This window comes from Arvicanthis niloticus, chromosome 23, assembly GCF_011762505.2.
Source record: "Arvicanthis niloticus isolate mArvNil1 chromosome 23, mArvNil1.pat.X, whole genome shotgun sequence".
NCBI lineage: Eukaryota > Metazoa > Chordata > Mammalia > Rodentia > Muridae > Arvicanthis > Arvicanthis niloticus.
The window spans coordinates 5,560,781-5,581,584 of record NC_133430.1 but is presented as its reverse complement, the minus strand read 5'-3'; the positions used below and the strand labels follow the sequence as shown (position 1 = coordinate 5,581,584).

The 20,804-nt window shown below is 49.5% G+C and overlaps 1 non-coding gene across 1 annotated transcript; it reads right to left on the bottom strand.

The window, feature by feature from the left end:
* Window positions 1-1,010: 1,010 nt before the first annotated feature.
* Window positions 1,011-1,135, bottom strand: LOC143437184 (small nucleolar RNA SNORA40). Its single transcript, XR_013106799.1, has one exon. It is a non-coding gene; the product is annotated as a small nucleolar RNA SNORA40 (small nucleolar RNA).
* Window positions 1,136-20,804: the final 19,669 nt, after the last annotated feature.

Here is a 20,804-nt window from a genome sequence, read left to right as displayed (position 1 = left end):
CAGGACAGCTGGGAAGGTGTGCACACCGCTGGACAGTGATCCAGAGTTCCAGGTGACGGTCACTGGCTCAGGGAAATAGCCCTTGACCAGGCATCCCAGAGTCACCGAGGATCCAGTTGTATCACTACATGCAGGGGCCAGTGGATAGACAGATGGGGGTGTTGTTTTGGCTGCAAGAGAGGAGGATGTGTGAGCTCTTCTGACATGGGTGGTCTCTGATATTTGGAGAGGCCCTGTCTTAGCTTTGCTCTAAAGACTGCATCTTCTCAAGTTGCTCTGGGACAAGTAGGGTCAACAGCTTCTACCTCTAGACCCTGCACCGTGACCTTAATTTACTTTTGATATTTTGTTTTAGATGTATGAATATGTGCACTATGGGCATGCCTGATGCCTGTGCAGTAAGAAGACGGTATTGAATACTCAGAAACTGGAGTTTTTTACAGAGAGCTATAAGATGCTGTGTGGTTTTTGGGAACTGAACCTGGGTCCTCTGGAAGAGCACCTAGTGCTTTTAACCACTGATCCATCTCTCCAGCCCATGAACCCTGATCTTTTAGTGATGAGGCCCTTCAGAAGCCCCTGTTCAGTTTACTGCCCTTATGCAAGCTCTGACCCCTAAATCTGTGTTCTAGGTCCCTATCCATGCCTTTACCTCTCCTTGAACCTTGCTTTCTGCTTCATTAGGATCACCCACAACCCCCAATCCTACACCTTCTGAGTGAGGGCAGCCTTTCCTTCTTGACCCTGCTGGCCACTATGTGTTCCTTTTTCTAGGCAGCTCAGTCCTGTAGTTGAGAACCTGGTGAAGTCAGCCACCTTCCTCTCCCTACCTCATTCACCACACTGCCCTGGCTCCTCCCCGATGGTGCTAATGTTGCCAGGCCACAGAAAAGTCCCTCTCTCTTGCCAGTAGCCCTTGAAATCCGAGTTTCTGCATCATCTTCAGTCATGGAGACATCTAGTCCTCCATCCGTTTGACTCTGGTTCATTCTTTTTTATTTTTAATAGCACATTTTTTTCTTGTGGGTATCAAAACTCATATTGGTCAGTGAGTTCTGAGTTACAAAAGATGATTTTTTTTCTCACCTATTTTTCTTGCCTTTGCTTTCATTGAACAAAACCACACGCCAATGTTAGATTCATTGTTACTCCCACGGCCTTTCTTGTCTTCCTACCTCTTCTGTGCCCTACCTTTCACAACCCCTTTGCTCAAATTCTCATAGTTACCCCACCGCTCTTCTGTGGACCACTAAGTATTCTCCATGCTGTCAAAGAAGCTTCACCTCCTGCCTGATGTTCCCGTAGGCTTCCAGGATCAGAGCTAGGGCCTATTATACTAGAACTTTAACACATAGTTTGTTTGGGAATGTCAGTGCCTTGGTTTTTTTCTGCCTATGTTCCTGCTTAATTTGTTAACTTTCCTGGCCTCCAGGAGTCTCTGCAGGCAAGCTGTTCTGCCTGAATTCTGTAGAGCCCTGAGTCCTTTCCCACCCACTTTGTCTTCTCTTCCTGTTGTCTCTTCCCTTCCTTATCCAGCTCACACACAGCTCTGCTCTGTCTGCCCGAGGCCCCACTCTCCTCTGCCATGAGGTCCGTAAGGGAGGAACTGTATCACTTCCTGCATCCCCAAGATGTCCAGCTCTCTGCTAAGAACTCCTGGGCAGAGCTTTTCACTGATCTTCACCCTGAGATGAGCTCCTGGACCCTGTGGATCTCACACTCACCTGTTCTCCCACACTCCCAGCTCTGGAAGGTTTCCCTGAGCTGTTTTGCTGGTTTAACTGCCCTGTTCTCATCAGCTAACAGGTGCTTAGCTCCTTCTGCACCGCCAGAGCAGACAGCAGGAATAGTTGCAGCCCTGAGTTCTTGGCTTTCTTACCCTTCTGTCTGTTGCCCAGTCCCTATCAGCCTGAGCTCAGTGTAGAGAATTCATCCCCTCTCCCATAAGTTGCCCTTCCTGGCTGCTGTCCAACCTCATCCCTGCCTCTCACACCTTGCTGGCTACAGCTGTCCCATTCCTGTTGGTCTGCAACCCTCCATCCTAACTGCTCCATTGGCCTTGACAGGATGGCTTAGAAGCCTTCTACCGCCTCTCCTTCCCCTGTGCTTTCTATGTGCTGTCTGACTTTAGCTCCCAGATGCTCCCGTTGGGGCTACCTCCTGGTGTTTTCCTGGATCCCCATCAATCCCATCTTTCCCTGCTCTCTTAAAGATGCTTACTTTTACCCATTCCTGCTCTGCTCCAGTCTCAACCCGTAAGTTTCTAGGGTTACTATGGACCTCATTACACCCCCTCTACTCAATCACATGAATCAAGTTGTTTTGCTTGATTCTCCACATGTTAACCAGATTCTAACCTGTATAGAGTGGCTGGGCCTGTTTCACCACCCCCTAATAATCACCCACCTCTTCAGTGGCTACTTGGTTGGGTCTTCCATCCTCCTGTCTTTCCCAGCTCTATCATAGCTAAGTGCTCTGGTCTCCTACTTCCCCATAAACCTCACGTCCTCTGTAATTGCTCAGCTCAGTCCCCAGAGCTTCTAGGACCTCTCTGGGTTTTACCACTCCCATCTGTTCCAGAGTCCTTGTCATTGCCCCTGTCACCTAACCTCCTGGAGCTGCTCTGGAACCGTAAGTCTGATACCTGCTATAGCCCTCTGTATATGCTCAGCCTGCCCTTCACTCCTATCTGCTCTGGGTTTTCCTGGTTCTTAATCTCCTGTATTTCCTTTGACCTTCTCCAGACCCTGAGTCGTTCCTCAGCCATGCCTGGCGTCTCTGTCAGCCCCAGATCTCCTGTAGCTGCTTGACTCAGCTCCACAGCACCACTAGAGTCCTTGCTCTCTGGAACCTACTTTCCCTGCTTCCTCTGATACAGACTTGCCCTAGTTCTCTTGTAACTGCTCAACCTAACACCTCCCTTCCCATAAGCCCCAGCTTCCCTGTAGCTGTTTGTACCTGCCCCAGCCCTTCCCCAGCCACTTGGCCTGGTCCCTCACACTGTCACCTTCTTCACCTCCCCCGTAGCATCTGCTTCAACTCTGCTATAGCTTCTCAGTACACTTGCCTAAACTTCACAGTTTCCCCATAGCTGCTGGGTCTGGTCCCTCACACCCAGACCTGTTCCAGTTGCATCACAGATTTTCAGAATGGTCCCCTATACTCCAAAGTTCTATCAGAGCTACTACATCTGGTTCCTTACACTCCTACCAGGCTCAGGTACAGCATAGATGGTTCATCACACTCTTACCGGTCCCAGTTGTCCCCATAATTACTACGTCTGCTCTTGTGTGCTCACTTTCACCTGCCCAAGGTTACTCCTAGCTGCTAGGACTGGTCTCTCCCCGTCCCACCTGTCCCAGCTCCCCCAAAGCTGCTAGGTCTGGCCCTTCACACTCCTACAATCCCCAACTCCTCCATAGCTGCTAGGGCTTGTCCCTCATACTCCCAATGGCTCTAGCTCAACCATAGCAGGTAGGACTGGTCCCACACATTCCTACCACACCCAGCTCTCCCATAGCTGCTAGGTCTTGTTTTTCATACTCCTACCTGCTCCAACTCCTCCACAGCTGCTAGCACTGGTCACTTACATCCACCCTCACCTGATCCAGCTTCTTACAGCTGCTAGGACTGGTCCCATACATTCCTACCACACCCAGCTTCCCCATAGCTGCTAGGACTCGTCCCCGACATTTTTACCATCCCCAGATCCCCATAGCAGCTAGGACTGGTCCTTCACACTCTCAATGGCTCTAGCTCAACCATAACAGCTAGAACTGGTCCTATACATTCCTACCACACCCAGCTCCCCCATAGCTGCTATGTCTGGTCCCCAACATTCTTACCATCTCCAGTACCCCCATAGCCAATAGGACTGGTTCCCTCGCAATCCTACCATCACCAGCTCCCTCATAGCTGCTAGGACTGGTCCCTCACATTCCTACCTACCCCAGCCCACCCCCGCCCCCCATAGCTGCTAGGACTGGTATCCCACATTCCTACTGTCCCCAACTCCCCATAGCTGCTAGGACTGGTCCCACACATTCCTACAACATCTAGCTCCCCCATAGCTGCTAGAACTGGCCCCTCACATTTCCACCTACACCCACTCTCCCATTGGTTCTAGGACAGGTCCCCCACATCCCTACCATCCCAAGCTCCTTATAGCTGCAAGCATTGGTCTCCACCTTCCTACCATCCATAGCTTTCCTGAGCTGCTAGGACTCATCCTTTACACCCACCGTCACCTGACCCTGCTCACCATAGCAGCTAGGACTGGTCCCTCATGCTCCCAATGGCTCCAGCTCAACCATAGCAGCTAGGACTGGTTCCCTACATTTCTACCATCCTCAGCACACCCATAGCTGCTAGGACTGACTCCCCACACTCCTACCCGCCCTAGCTCCTCCATAGCTTCTCGGACTTGTCACTTACATCCACCCTCATACCACCCAGCTCCGCATAGCTGCTTTGACTGGTTCCCTACATTCCTACCATCCCCAGTACCCCCATAGTTGCTAGGTCTGGTCCTTCACACTCCTACCTGCCCCAACTTCTCCATAGCTGCTAGGACTTGTCCCTTACACCCACAGTCACCTGACTCAGATCCTCATAGGTGCTAGGACTGGTCCCTCACACTCCCAACTGCTCAACCATAGCAGCTAGGACTGGTCCCATACATTCCTACCACACCCAGCTCTCCCATAGCTGCTAGGACTGGTTCCCTACATTCCTACCATCCTCAGCACACTCATAGCTGCTAGGACTCTCTCCCCACATTCCTACCTGCCCTAGCTCCTCCATAGAGTCTCAGACTTGTCCCTTACACCCACCTTCATACCACCCAGATCCCCGTAGCTGCTAAGACTGGTCCCTCACACTCCCAATGGCTCTAGCTCAACCATAGCAGCTAGGACTGGTCCCACACATTCCTACCACACCAAGCTTTCCCATAGCTGCTAGGACTGGTTCCCTACATTCCTACCATCCTCAGCATACCCATAGCTGATAGGACTGTCTCTCCACATTCCTACCATCCCCAACTCCTCCATAGTGTCTCAGTGTTGTCCCTTACATCCACTTTCATACCACCCAGCTCCCCATAGCTGGTACAGCTGGTCTCTTCACACTCCCAATGGCTCTAGCTCAACCATAGCAGCTAGGACTGGTCCCACACATTCCTACCATCACCAGCTCCTCCATAGCTGCTAGGACTGGTTTATCTTATTCCCACTTACACCCACTCCACCATGGCTGCTTGGACATGTCACCCACATTCCTAACATCATCAGCTGCCCCATAGCTGCTTAGATTGGTCCCCAATATGCCTACCATTCCCAGTTCCTCCATAGCTGCTAGGACTGGTCCCTCACATTTCTACCATCCCCAGGTCACCCATTGCTGCTAGGATGCTCCCTCACATCCTTACCTGACCCAGCTACCTCATAGCTGCTAACATTGGACTCACACCTTCTTGCCATCCCCAACTCCCCCATAGCTGTTCAGAATTATCCCCTAAGTCCCTAGGGCAGGTTGACAACCAAACTGTGACTACTACCACAGTATCCTTACAGATGCTCAGCCTGCCTTCCCAACTCCTTCCTGCTCTAGAACTCCCGTAAAGCTTTTTCTGGTTCCTGGTGGTGCCCTGATTCCTTATTAACCTCACCTGCACCAGACCTTGCCCCACCTGTACCTCCTTAGCCTGTTTCCTGTGCCTCCTCCAGTCCCAGGTTACCTATAGCTGTTTGGTTTTGTCCATCAGCCCCAGTTTTCCCATAGCTGCTCTGCCAGGTCTTCTGAGAGTTTGGAGCTCTCATGGCTCTCTAGTACTCTTGTTCTCCTTAGCTCACCTGCACCTGTACTGCCTGGTCCTCACCTGCATCTGTACTGCCTGGTCCCCACCTGCATCTGTACTGTCTGGTCCCCATCTGCATCTGTACTGCCTGGTCCCCATCTGCATCTGTACTGCCTGGTCCTCACCTGCATCTGTACTGCCTGGTCCTCACCTGCATCTGTACTGCCTGGTCCTCACCTGCATCTGTACTGTCTGGTCCCCATCTACATCTGTACTGCCTGGTCCCCATCTACAGAGATGTACTGCCTGGACCCCACCTGCATCTGTACTGCCTGGTTCCCACCTGCATCTGTACTGCCTGGTCCTCACCTGCATCTGTACTGCCTGGTCCCCATCTGCATCTGTACTGCCTGGTCCCCACCTACATCTGTACTGCCTGGTCCTCACCTGCATCTGTACTGCCTGGTCCCCACCTACAGAGAAGTACTGCCTGGTCCCCACCTGCATCTGTACTGCCTGGTCCCCACTGTTCCTCTGGTAGGCTTTTCCTTGAGATAGATATTTACCTTCTTTCAGCTTCATCCCTGGAATCTGCTATCCAATGCTGGGCCTGATCTCTGAGCACCAGGGCATCTACTCTTACTCTAGGTCTCTCTAGTTGGTGTATCAGCTTTCCCAGATGAACCTTCCCCATTCCCTCCTTACCCACTCTCTCAATTCTGTAGGCCTTGGCCTTCCTCTTGCTCCTCTAGATTTTCTTTTGCCTGCTGGTTCAGCCTTTTTGGTTCCACGAGTCTCTAGGCCAGGCCAGACCCTTTGGTGTTCGGGTCTCTCCCATGAAATCCTTGAGGCTTACTCTGGTTGTCCGTTGGTGTGCGCAGCTTTAGGGGTCTGTCCATCTGTCCGTGGATATTCTGGAGTCTGCCTGGTTGGCTCAGGCTTCACGTAGGCATCTTTTCTCTGCAACAGTCAGACCCCTCTGTCGGTGTTGGTTTGTCAGCTCCTTCGCATCCTTCTGTGATCTGCTGCTGTCTATTAGGTCTGGAAAGGCGCACTGCTCTCCCTAGCCTGTGGCTTCTCCAGCTTCTCTGCTGACCACACTCACAAGAGGAGAAGACTGCTGCTCTTTTTGCTTTGGCACTGGGCTTCTAACAGCTCAGCTCTGAGCTCTGTTTCATCCTTCCAGGATTCACAGTCCTTGCCCCAGAGGTGTGAACACCACACTTCTCCCAACCCAGTACAGACTAAGAACAGGATTGAAACTGTGTGACACGGGACACTTCCTGAAGTTCCCCTTTCTTCTGTTGGTTTCAGTGTTTGGGGTAGGGGGAGACCAGGGGGAGTTCAGACGTGGTCTAGGTTACCTCATGTACGGTTGGGTGAGGTGGTCCTCTTGAGACCTATAGAAGATGTGAAGCCTAGGTGTCACAGCCCAGTGTTCCTGGGTTGACTGGTGCTGAGTGATTATGTCCATTTTCTGATCACCTATCTGGAGAAGACTTTCTCTCAGGTGTGACCTACCCCCAGCAGGGTGGCAACCTCTGCCATTTCCTCTTCAGATGGCTACCTCTCTAGAGCTCAGAAGTGTCTGTGGCTCAAGGAGGAAAGTGAAGTCTGGTGTGACAGTGCACAGTGCAGAGTGGAAGTCAGGTGGAGAGGGAAAGGAATCTGGCTTCTGGCTGTGTATACAAACAGTGTGTCATATGACTGCAGAGAGAAGCTGGGCAGGGGTCCAGAAGTGCCACTTTGCTAAACTGAGAGAGGTTATGCGCAGGGAGGGTCTCTGGGGGCTGGAATTACATGGGTTTCATTTCTGGGGTCATGGTCCACAATTCTGATCCTGGGATCTCTCAGGAACAGGGAACAGTGGGAACATTCAGAGTAGTTAACCTTATAGATTGGAAGAAAAGAACCCATTGGGATCAGATCAGATGCTGGCAGGGCAAGGATGGGGTGTAAAGCAAGGTTCTGGGACTAGAGTTGGGACTATGGTCGGAGGGAATAGAGACTGGCTAAGTTCATGAAGAGTAGGGGTACGTCCCTTCCTAGAAGACCCAGGGCTCCATGGGGAAAAGGACTTCTCTAGACTGGGCAGTATGTTCACAGTCCCCTTTTACAGCCAGAACCATGGCCCTGTCTATGTATCCTCTCATTTCCATGGCCACCGAGGTTATTTGGTCAAGGGTTACTTCCCTGAGTTCGTGATCTTGTCTTGGAAGTCCGGAGCTTTGTTCAGTGGCAAGTGCAACTCAACATCTGTCTTGTAGTTCAAGGTGCACTCTTTCAGAAGCTCAGTGACAATGCCTGCAGCATGTGGACCAGCCATGCTACTACCTGCCATGTGACCCGTCTGTCCAGTAGAACCAAGATGTATGAGAAAAACTGATGAGAGGATACTCAGCAGAATTATGGTCCTTTGGAGGTATGGCTTATGTCATTTTCTTTCCTAGATCAACCAGGATGAACAATTGTGCCTGGCGAGGGGACCTCAGGTCAAAGCTCTGAAATTTCTGTCTGTCTATCCTTGCCCATGACCCTTTTCGTTGAGACTAGTTTTCTAGGCTAGATGCCTATGTCTCATATCTTGAAGACACACAAATGCAGAATTCATAGAACCTGCTTGATGACCATCAGTCAGCTTACATAGACTTGTACACCAGTGTGCATGAGCACAGACACAAGCCTTACACACTGAGACCTCACTGGAGCTCCCTGTACAGCAGTCAGACCCAGCAAGGCACCAGGCCCTCTCTGAGGCTCTTCCTCACACATGACTCAGCTGAGGCTGACACACACACAAGTGCCACAGGATTCAGTGCATCCTTACCAGGCCAGGCACCACCAGGCAAGGCTCTACTGGCTTTCTGAGAGAGGGTCAGAGGTCACAGACCTACCGACTCAGCCCAGACAGCCTCAGATCTGAGGAATGGAGCAGACAGGAAGGGTTCCTACAGAGTCCAGACTACCATCAGGTCCAGTGTGTCTGGCTGATCCAGAATTTGGAATGGAACAGTTGGGAGAACGTGAACTGCTTGTCTAGAGAGGGCAGAAAGCTGGCCCTAGAGAGAGTTTATTGGCTGACCCCATTGGGTACATTCTCCTGGACCTTCCTGCTGATTCACCTGCCACTCAGGGAATTGCCCCAGCCCTTGTTGGGATAAAGACTGATTGCCCTGTCTCTCCAGGCCTGGAACTGGACAAGACCTATGCTGAAGTCCAGGACAGGGAGCTGCATGGGCTCTGGACGACCATCACCAATTCATCAGCCTCTTCCTGCTCAGCATGTGCTCTGGTGCCTCTGTCACACTCTGCAAGGTTTGCTGGATCCTTCCTGCACTGTTCTCCTGTTCCCACATGTTCACAGCATGCCCCATGCTGTCCTATGCTCTTTACTCTGCTGTCCCCACCCTATCCTCACAAGACCCCACACCATCCCAATGCTCTCACAATCTTGTCATTAAGCTCTCTTTCTATTACCCCCATACTGTTTCCATGGTGACCCTCATAACCACTTAGAACAGTGGTTCTTATGCCATGGTTAGCCACCCTGAATATCAGATATTCTGCATATCAGATATTTACATTACAATTTATATTGATACCACAGTTACAGTTATGAAGAAACAGTGAAATAACTTAATGGTTGGGGGTCACCACAAAATGAGGAACTGTATTAAAGGACACAGCACTGGGAAGATTAAGAACCATCGTTCTAGAGTGTCTCCTGGCTATCCCAGACTACACTGTTTGTGTCCCACAGTGTCTTTGTTGCTACCCCAGGCTGTCTTTGACACTCATGTGTCGTTCTCATGATGTCTTCAGAATGCTCTCACACCTTCCTGCACTTTCCCATACCACAGATGCTGTCCTCCAAGTTCTTCTCAGTGTCTACACACTGTCCACACACTGTCTTCATGGTACCTTCTGTTACACCACAATGTACCCAATTCTATCCCTGTATTCCACATCTCTGACTTCTCTCTGGTCCCCACACCCTCTGATGGGCTCCTATGTAACAGGAGCTGTCTCTGGTTCATCCACAGAATTAAAGAGCCCTGCCCCTTGGTCCATCTCATCACCCTGCCCAACAGGTGAAGTGGATGCTTTCTATGGCGGTGTAGTGGAAACAGAAGGTCACTCTTAATTACAGGAACATGACTGTGCTGGGATCCTAGGGGTTCTTGAGTGCTCATGACTTTCTAGTCCACTTAAAATCTCATCCATTCTGCTTGTCTGTGTGATACCTAGGCTACACTGCTTCTGGACTCTGTGCTCTCTGATATTATAAGTCTGTATTCTCTTCTATGCAATGACCATGGATATCCATCTCTTCATGAAACCTGAGCCTTGGAGACAGCGAAATTCCATGCCTATGAGTCCACCAGACTCTTGGTTCCTTATAAAGACACACCAGGCCCCTGACCCCTAAGGAACTCTCTGACCAGGGTGTGATGTTGATTACAAACTATGTGGACATCCAAGATAGGTGTGACATGGGCCAACCATGTTCCAGATGGAACCTGTTCCTTGTTCCTGCATCCTAGGAGGACAAGTGCATTGCAGTAGGCAGAGAACTGAGGGAATACAAGCCTGGGCTAGAGGGAGAGGGAGACTTTTCTCCAGGTTGTTCTGGTTTTCAGAGTTTCCTCCTGAGCAAAAAAGACACCTTCAAATGTTTGTCGCCTTTTGGAGCAAACTTCCAAACAAGTACAGTTCAGCCATCTTGGGTGCCTGACACCAAACCAAGTTTTTCTCCCCCAGCATCTCAGAGATGAGTACCCAAGGTTCTTTTGAGAAGCAGAACAAGTGCCAGACGATGGATGCAAAATAGGGATGATCTGTATCTGTATGTGTATCTGTATGTGTATCTGTATGTGTATCTGTATGTGTATCTGTATGTGTATCTGTATGTGTATCTGTATGTGTATCTGTATGTGTATCTGTATGTGTATCTGTATGTGTATCTGTATGTGTATCTGTATGTGTATCTGTATCTGTATGTGTATCTGTATGTGTATCTGTATGTGTATCTGTATGTGTATCTGTATCATCTATCTCTATCTCTATATCATCTGTATCTATATATCTATATCATCTATATCTACATCTTCTATATCTGTATCTATCTCTATCATATCTATCTATCTATCTATCTATCTATCTATCTATCTATCTATCATCCATCTATCTATATCTAATCCTGCTGCATATCATCTATATATATCCAGCATATCAATGGTATCTATCTATCTATCTATCTATCTATCTATCTATCTATCTATCTATCTATCTATCTATCTGTGTCTGTGTGTCTGTGTGTATTCTGCATATCAATGGTATATATATATATATATATATATATATATATATATATATATGTATCCTGAATAACAATGGGATATATGTATATATTTTTTTTCAGGCCAACTGTATATATTATTCTGCTTATCTACTATGTAAATATATATCGTATATATACATATACACACATATATATGTTTTGCATATTAACTGTATATAGTCAGATATATGATAGTATCATAACATTGTCATTAAGCTGCCTTTCTAGCTTCTCCATACTGTTTCCATAATGACCCTCTTAACTACTTAGAACAGTGGTTCTTATGCTGTGGGTAGCCACCCTGAATATCAGATATCCTGCATATCAACAAATATTTACATTACAATTCATAGTGATTGAAAACCTATAGTTACAGAGTAGCAATGAAATAATTTTATAGTTAGGGTCACCCCAACATGAGGACCTGTATTACAGGGTCTCAGCACTGGGAAGTTCGAAAACCACTGCTCTAGAGTGTCTCATGCTAATTCCTACTACACTGTGACCTCAGCTTCTCCCTTGCTACCTCGTGCTGTCTTCGACACTCATGTGTCCTTCTCAAGATGCCTTCACAGTGTTCTCTCACCTTCCTACACTATGTCTATATCTTATGTTGGGCATCATAAATGCCCAACAGTTGGGTAGACCCTCATGAACGTGGACCTGGATGGACATTCCTGTCCAAGAGATCAAGTTTCACTGGAAGATGGACACCCATGGTCATTGAGCTCACGAGGCTACTGCAGTAGTGGGGCTTAGTGCTAGACATGATGGGGGCAGTCATGGAGGAGAGGTTGGCGGTGTGCTGAAGGTAGTGGGGTAAACGCGGAGAGGGAGTACAGTGGAGGATCTAATGTGCACAGCATGAGGCATGAGCAGTCTGCTGGGCCAGGATGGCCAGTGCTGAGCCTGAGGCCAGGGGTGCTGGGAATTGGCAACCATGTATGTACTTGTAAGGACTTGTGTGACTGTGCCATGTATGGCATCATGTGTGCTGTGGCTTCTACATGATACCACACTGTGATGCCCATGTGGACATGTCTGTCTGTGTGTTCTGAGACAGTTTTCATGTGGTTTGTGTGTGCACATGTCATGTGTGTACATATGTCATATCTCATGCAGGCCCGTGACCTGGAGCTGCAGTTAGTGTTTGTGTGATGTTGCGATTCCCAGACTGTGACAGAATGTAAGTGGGTCAAGTGTCAGTAGCTGTCTGGGCAGTCATGGCTACTGGCTAACACAGGAATTCTGCAATTGATGTCCTCTATGGAAGTTCCACATGCATGTCATAAAAGCTATATCATAGATGTTCACCACAGACATCTAGTAGGGATGTCCCGCCCACCACATATGGCTCTACACAGTATGAATGTCACACATGTAGGTTATGACACAGGACATACACCAGAGATGTCAAAACACAGATGTCAGGAGGGCAGGACTCACATAGCTTTTACTGGATGGATACATCCAGTAAAACACAGCCTGAAATCAGTTGGTCTCAGAGATAGGTGGTCAGAAGATGTGTCCCGTGGTTATGGTGCTTGTATCTATATGTTTATAGTGCTGATGGAGGTGTAAGGGGTTAGGAGGTTATGACACTTCCTGTGGGAAGCACCTGCCGTGGTGCACATGAAGGTGGTGGACGATGGTGCAGGGCCATGCATATGCAGAACCGAGGGAAAGGGTTTGGAGGTGGAAAATCTGTGCTTCCTGAGACCATGTGGTCAGGTTTGATTTGGGACCATCTTTCAGTAAGAAGTTGAGGCAGGGCTGGAGAAATGCTTCAGTAGTTATGAACATTTACTTGTCTTGTAGAGGATATGGGTTCAATTCCCACCACCTACATGGTGGCTCATAACCATCTATAATTCCAGTTCCAGGGGATCTGATGCCTCTTCTCACTTCTATGTGCTCCTGCATGCACTCAGCACACAGACACACACACACAGACACATAGACAGACACACTCAGGCACACTCATGTATGCCTGAAATAAATACATACCTTTAAAAGTTAAAAAGAAGCTGAAGAACCCCGAGGCCAACACTTGCTCCCGAGAAGACAACCAGAGAAGCAGAGGCAGACCTCCTGTGGGCAGGATCTCACTGGTCTCGCTGGCAAGATAGTGGTGGTTAGCTGAATGCAGTGAAAGAAAAAGGGCTGACCCCAGGCTCTACTGCCTGTCTGTATGACTCCCATAGAAGTAATGTCATTCACATGACCATGCTGTCTTCTGTCCTGGGAAAAACAGGACAGTCCCACGGAAGCCACAATGGTGGTGGCCAGGCTGGTTTCTGTCTCTGCTGCAGCTTTGTGGACCTGATCCTTTTGTCACCAGTCTTGAATCTCCTTCATGTGGCCTCCACCGTCACCTACACATTCCAGAACAGATAGTGTCTAACAGCCAAGCCCACCATCCTAAGATGTCTCAGCTACTTATGCCACCTGGGAAATGCTGGGAGATGCTGACTGCCCAGCCAGCATCTGACTCCTGCTCTTGGGGCATCTGATGAGGAGTCTGTTGGTTGTGAATCATCCTATTTCTTTCCTGTAGGTGTCTATATTTTCAATGTCCCAGGAGCATCTGTGTGGGCCCAAGGCCATCCACAGTGCCATATAAAGATGTGAAGCCTGTATCACTTGATCTACACAGTAGGAAGAATCCTGATGTCAACCATGACAGAAAACAGATATTGCAAACACCAGGCCACCTCCAGGAATCTTTTACTTTTCCAGCTCTGTGGAGCCTTCACTTCTATCTCCAATCCCTCCTTCTCCCTTAGAAACTGTCACCTCAGCATAAGTGAGAGGGGACCCCACTTACTCTCAGCTTTCTTCTCTACAGCACATTACCAGTCTGCCCAGTTCATCATGGTATATACATCTCTCCTCTGTGCGTCTCTCCTGCCCCTTCCTCCTGGAAGCCATGGCCTAGGGGGACTGGATCCTATCTCAGAACAAACCCCACACAGTCTGACCCTTACTTACTAGCAGACCTTTGGAGGAGACTTGGGATAGAGCTGGATGTTGGAAGGGTGAAACTTTGGGATTTTGGCATGGGGGGGGGGAAGGGCATTGTATGTAGGAATGATATGAACTTTTGGAGGCCCCAGGGAAAGGTAATGTGACTAAATTCTGTCCCCAGAAGACTCATCAATTGACATTTAAGCCACTAGGACCTCAGACTGTGCCTTTGTTTGCAGACAGGATCATAAACTGGTCAGCTATAATTAGGGCTAGGGCGTATCTCTTCCAAAGGCCTGACTGTGCTTATGAGAGGAGATCAGGACACAGGCACACACAGACAGAGAGCCTGTGAGGTCCCATGGAGGACAAGGTGCCTACCAGGCAAGAAGAGCCCAGCTGAGAACCCACACTGTCAATGTATGATCTGGAATTTCTCTGAATATGGCTTGAAACAATAAGCATAAGCCATGGAGGTAGCTGGGTCCACGTCCTTTGCTGAATCCATACCAGCCCAAGGTCAGTGAGAGCCACATGCTTCTCAGCTGGCATGGAAGCTTTGCCTGGCTAGCCTGGGATCCATCCTGGATATCAAGCCTGCTCCATAGCCTGCACATGGCGGCAGGACAGCCTGCGGCTGGGAAAAATCTTTCTGTGTGGAGGAGGTGCCTAAGCTCTTGATGGCTCTGTCAGGGCTGGAACCCAGCTGTGAGGGGTCCACACAGAGGGGTCTGCATGGCTCACTGTTCTGTTCAATTGTGCCCTGTTCCAGGGTGTTAGGGCTGATCCACACAGAAGGAGCACCCTGAGATACAGAATATTAAAAGAGAGTTTTATTGTTTAAAACACCAAATCAACACACCCACACACACACTCACACACACAGAGATGAAGATAGATAGATAGATAAATAGATAGATGAATAGATAGATAGATAGATAGATAGATAGATAGATAGATAGAAGATTGATAGAGAGACAGAGAGCTTAAAGACACTCGTGGTCTCTAGAACAAGCTATTAAAAGTCCAAGTTGTGTAAGCATTTCCCATCAGTCACAGAAAAGCAGGTGCACACTCTTTTTCTGTCTGGAGACTCTGGCTTCTTATTGGCCATGAGAGGTAATGGAGAAATAGATACAGGGCTATTCTCCATTGGGCACAGAAGCCCTGCTATTCCAGGTCAGTTCTCCTAGATGTCCATTGCAAATGGTGTTTTCTGCTGTGAGTGGTCCAGTCTGGACAGCAGGCCTGCAGGACAGACCTGCAGCACCGAGGCTTTCTTCTAAAGATCTGTTCACATCTCTCCCCCATTGTTCCTGCTCTTGCCCATTTTTTGAGCCCAACAGGAATCTTCTCATCAGAGCCCTCTCCTAGAGGTTTTCCTGCCTGTTCACCCAGACAATACTGAGTGATCTATGCACTTTTCCCTGCTAGGGCTTTGCAGAGGCTACACAAAGCAGTCCTTCTGCCTCCACAGAGTGTGGATGGAGTGTCTGTGGAGTTGGCAGTGTCCCTGTCTTGAGGTTGTGTGGTCAACTGTGTCCGTGGATTAGATCATGCGTCTGACATCAAGCATGTGGAGTGGGCAGCAGGGAGAGAAGACTGCACAAGATGAGACTGAAGCATTATCTTCAGGAGGCTCATCAAAAATGGTTTGAGGAACAAGACTCTTTCCTCAGCCCAGTGGTCACAGAAGTACCAGGAAGGAAACTGGCCAAGTATAGCTGTCACAAAGGCTATCAGAATGACCCTTTGAGCTATGGTGACCCTGGTCTTCCTAGCAGATGTCTCCTTTCAAGGATCTGGAAACATTGCCCTTTCTGAGAATATCCATTTCAGATGAAAATGTGTGGGTAGGGAGACTCCAGGTCTGATTCCCACGCAGCTGGACTCAGGCAACTTGGACTCCCAGATCTTCTTAGGCAAACATTCTGAGGTCTCAGATACCCTGCTGGTGGTTTGATGGAGATGGTTCTTCTGGTTCTGATGAGTTAGTTATCTGGCAACTGCTGAGGAAGTTTTGTTTGGGTCTGTGGTAAAGCCTGCTGTCCACATGGTCCTCCAAAGGGGAGACAACAGAGAGTTCTGGATCAGAGAGTAACAGGGCTAGAGGGTGGTGACATCAGACGGCAGTGTAGCCTCCATGTTAGGCTACACAGTCGGATGGATGGAGTTTGGAGGGGCCCAGGAAGCTCTGCTCATCCCAAAGGAGGTGGCCTAGGCCCCCTGCCCAATCATGTTTCTGTAGTCAGGGGAGATTTTCTGCTTCAGCTCCACCACTGAGGAGAAGATCCACTTTACCTGTGGGGAGGTGAGAGAAAGTCAGAGAGCACACCCATATTCAGGCTCTTCAATTCTGTGGGCAAGACACAGGCCTGTCCCTTCTGTGGTTTCTTTCATACAGGTAGGAGACTGGAGATGGCAAGGGGTCAGGGTGGAGACATGGGGACTTGAGGTGGAGACAGTTTGAGGATAGCTCAAAGAACACGTCAGGCCATGGCGAGGTTGAAGGGGACATCAATGGGGTTGTGTGTTAGATAACCTGGACCCCATGAAGGATAGTGCCAAATGCCAGGAGTTTTCTAAAGACAATACGAAGATCACACAGGACTGCATGAGAGACAGAAGGGTATACAGTATGGGACGCCATGGGGAGTCACAGAGCAATGTGGGACAGCTCAGGGAATGGTGAGTTTGGGGTGTGGGACAGAGTGGAGACAGCAAGGGGACATCCTACTACATCAGGAGAGGAGTGTGAGTACATTATGGAGTCAGCTCCCACATCAAGGCAGATGGTGGGGACAGTGCCAACCTTGAAGAGTGTGACAGAGGCGCTGTAGCACACGCTGAGCAGGAAGAGGCTGATGAAGATGGTGATGGTCGTCCAGAGCCCGTCCAGCTCCCCGTCCTGGGCCTCAGCACAGGTCTCGTCCAGTTCCAGCCCTGGACAGAGAGGGCAGTCAGTGTTTGTCTCAACAAGGTGGGGCCTGGGAGAGATTCCCTGTGTGGCAGGAGGCTGCATGGAGTCAGAGGAGAAAGCTCCAGCTGAGGTGGCCAGCAGACACTCTCTGGGGTCTGCATTCCTTTCCTTTCCCTCTGGGACATCAGTCTCAGTACCCTCTAAGTGCCTCTGACAAGACCTTTGGGTTTGCCAGACACAATGGACCTCAGAGTGGCCTGGATTGTGCACAGGCCCTCTCTGTTTGCCGCATCTTTCAATCCTTCAGTACAGGAGATGAAGGGGTCAGCAGGGCCTGTGACCCTAGTGGACAGTGGCTATACAGCTGACCTGACCCTTTGCCTGTTTCCCAGTCACCAGCAGAGCCTGTGCCTGGTCTTGTCTGAACTTGAGAAAATTTCACTGTGAAGTCATTCAGACCATTATGTCTATGGGTTGTGTATTTCATGTGGGGTTGAAGCATGACCCTGAGGTACCAGAGATGGATCTGGCTTCAGAGGACTCGTGTTGAGCATAGAATGCAGTGGTCTCAGAAGAAGAAAGCTGTGTCTGATTGTGATGGCAGAAATGTGGGCATCAAAGTGGTGGTCGTGGGTATCCTGATACATTGCTGGATGTAGGTACTGTGTAGGGCACACGTGCAAGGTCCCAGTGTGTGAAATGTGTGTGCGCACATCTGAATGTGGATTCATGTGCTATATGGACTGGATGCTGTTCAGCAGGCTAATTTGAATGGGTCAGGAGTCAGCATGTATGTGGCTATCCAATAGTCCATGCTTTGTGGCAGCAAGAGCCATGTGCCTCCATCCCACATGGCACAGGAATGAGTGTTTGCAGTCCTAATCCATGCAAAGCTGCCTGAGTTGAGTGTAGGGATAGCAAAGTTCTCTGGTATGCCCCTAGCCATGTGTGCCTCTGTAACAGACTCAGAGATACCCCTATGTTTTTAGAGAAGAGTGGTAGGTGGACAGGAAGAGACTGAGGGTGGTGGGGTTTGTGTGCTTTTCCCCTTGGAGGTTTCATAAGATTGTCTGTCTGTCTCGCAGCTGCTGGTTAGTGGGGAAGGCAAGAAAAAGGCATAGCCTAAAGCTAAGCCCCAGCCCTCCAGGCCAGCATGATTCATAAGCTCTGAGCCTGCCAGTGAAGAAACCTCCTCTTCCTAAAGACAACTCTGTCCTCAAACCATGGCTAGACATCACAGCCCATGACCTAGGCTCTATACCTTGTAAAGAACCAGGACAGTTTTACAGGGTCCCAGGGCAGTGCTGGGTGCTTTATTTATACGAGGGAAGGGTGGAGATGGGTGTCAGTGTCCCTCAGGACCTGAGAGCTTTCTGGGTGCTGAGTTCATTTACCCGGAGTACGGGAGATGTTCTTCGTCGTGTGGTGATTGTGCAGACCCATGTGTACCACTGAGCAGGTGTAAGTATTTCCTTGGTCCCATCTGCTCTTTGGGACATTGAGCTTGCTGTATAGGAAGTAAGAACCGTCAGAATCCAGGACCGGTGGGGTGTTCTTGTAGTTCTGTTCTGTACGCCCGTTGCTGGTCCACTCCACATCAATGTCGTCAGGGAGGAAGCCTGTGATCATGCAGGTCAAACTGACCTCTTTCTTGGCCATCTGCTCTGCCGGTGGAGGCAAGACGTATACCTGTGGTGCTCTGACTAGCCCTGTGGGGTTAAAAGCAGACACAGAGGTCATGGCTAAATTGGAGCCCTGTCCAAACACGGGCGTTTATTCTTTGGCCATCCCAGCCCCCATGCAGTCGTCTGCCACTCCCACCTCTGGGTTTTGAGATGGTTCTCTCGATGGGCTCTGGGAGGGCTTTGTTGGTGACCTTGCATTTGAACTCCTTGCCCTTCATCCAGTCCTGGTGCTCTATGGGGAGGGCACTGACCACCCTCAAGGTACTGTTGTACTGTTCCTCACTGGGCTGCGTCTGAGCTGTGTGCACTTCTTTGTTGTCCACAAACCATCTGAACTGGACGTCTGGGTCTTCCTGGCTCACGTCCACCACCACACATGTGACCTTGGCATTTTGGGAGATCAAGAGTATATCCTTGGCCTTTGGGGGGAAGATATAGACGGATGGTCCAGCAGAAAGGTCAGGAGCTGACGAGGAGAGATGGAAATGTGTCAGTACATGGCTTACCCTCCAGTTCAGGTGTGCTTACAGCACTTGCCATTCTCCTGGGCCTGGAGCATGGGTCTAGTGACATACCTGGGCATTTGGGACATGTAGGACATGTGGGTTGAGGTTTACGTATAGTGACCTCTGTGGGTTCTGTAGAAAGAAAGGTAGATGTTACTGGGGTTTGAAGGAGAGAAGGCACCAAACCAGGCAGAGGAGAGTTCCCCCTGGTATGGGCTTAGGCCAGGATGATCCTGGAAATGACACAGACATTTATCCTAGAGGATTATGCCATAATGGGAGGTGGGGTGGGGGTGGTTATAGGTAGATGCCTCCAGGATGGAGGCAGAGACAGTATTTCCTTCTATCCTGGGCTAAGGTCCCCTCCCTCATGATGGCTGCTCTGCCTGGTTAGTCTAGGTAGACTAAGGCCTCAGCCTCAGCTCTAGTGAGCCCCTCTTCCCCTAGATGTCCTCTTACCAACGATCTTGTCCACCTTGGTGTTGCTGGCCGGGTGGGCTACGTTGCAGGTGATGGTCTGGCTGGGCCAGGTGCTGGAGGATACAGTCACTGAGCTGCTGAGGGAGTAGAGTCCAGACTGCATGACAGCTGGGAAGGTGTGCACACCGCTGGACAGTGATCCAGAGTTCCAGGTGACGGTCACTGGCTCAGGGAAATAGCCCTTGACCAGGCATCCCAGAGTCACCGAGGATACAGTTGTATCACTACATGCAGGGGCCAGTGGATAGACAGATGGGGGTGTTGTTTTGGCTGTAAGAGAGGAGGATGTGTGAGCTCTTCTGACATGGGTGGTCTCTTATATTTGGAGAGGCCCTGTCTTAGCTTTGCTCTAAAGACTGCATCTTCTCAAGTTGCTCTGGGACAAGTAGGGTCAACAGCTTCCACCTCTAGACCCTGCACTGTGACCTTAATTTACTTTTGCTATTTTATTTTAGATGTATGAATATGTGTACTATGGGCATGCCTGATGCCTGTGCAGTAAGAAGACGGTATTGAATACTCAGAAACTGGAGTTTTTTACAGAGAGCTATAAGATGCTGTGTGGTTTTTGGGAACTGAACCTGGGTCCTCTGGAAGAGCACCTAGTGCTTTTAACCACTGATCCATCTCTCCAGCCCATGAACCCTGATCTTTCAGTGATGAGGCCCTTCAGAAGCCCCTGTTCAGTTTACTGCCCTTATGCAAGCTCTGGCCCCTAAATCTGTGTTCTAGGTCCCTATCCATGCCTTTAGCTCTCCTTGAACCTTGCTTTCTGCTTCATCAGGATCACCCATAACCCCCAATCCTACACCTTCTGAGTGAGGGCAGCCTTTCCATCTTGACCCAGCTGGCCACTATGTGTTCCTTTTTCTAGGCAGCTCAGTCCTGCAGTTGAGAACCTTGTGAAGTCAGCCACCTTCCTCTCTACCTCACTCACCACACTGCCCTGGCTCCTCCCCGATGGTGCTAATGTTGCCAGTCCCCAGAAAAGTCCCTCTCTCTTGCCAGTAACCCTTGAAATCGGAGTTTCTGCAGCATTCTTCAGTCTTGGAGACATCTAGTTCTCCATCCATTTGACTCTGGTTCATTCTTTTTTATTTTTAATAGC